Below are 527 nucleotides of genomic sequence, written 5' to 3' on the forward strand. Positions count from 1 at the left end.
TGCTGCTCGAGGAGGACAGCTTGTTCTTACACCCTTTGCCAATATTGACCCTTACTAGCAGTGCAAGCAGCTGAGACAGCTGTTCCCCGGGCATCACTCGGAACTTGCCATTGGTTCCTACGAGTATTTTTCAGCTAGAATACCAGAGCCCTCCGCAAAGCAAGCCCTTGTTATAACAGCATTAACAAGATAACCCCATTTTACAGAAGAGGAGACTGAGGTACAGGAGGGTTAGACCTGCATCTGTGGCAAGTCTCTAGGAATTAAATCCAGGTTTTCTGACTCCTGTTCCTCTGTTGCAGTGCATATGCCACAAGCCTCTCATCCTGTAACACGACAAAATGTTTTTACTGTTAACTACACCATTGACATGCATGATTTCACCAATATGGGTCTCACTAATTTCAGCCACCAAAAGTTTAGAGGTAAATGATCTCTAGTGCTTAAAATAATACAACTTGGTAGATCTAGTCATATTTATAGCTCTGCAACAGTTTTCTTTGGGCCAAAATACTTAAGCCTACATA

This window comes from Gavialis gangeticus, unplaced genomic scaffold, assembly GCF_001723915.1.
Source record: "Gavialis gangeticus isolate Ggan-Ray unplaced genomic scaffold, GavGan_comp1, whole genome shotgun sequence".
Lineage (NCBI taxonomy): Eukaryota > Metazoa > Chordata > Crocodylia > Gavialidae > Gavialis > Gavialis gangeticus.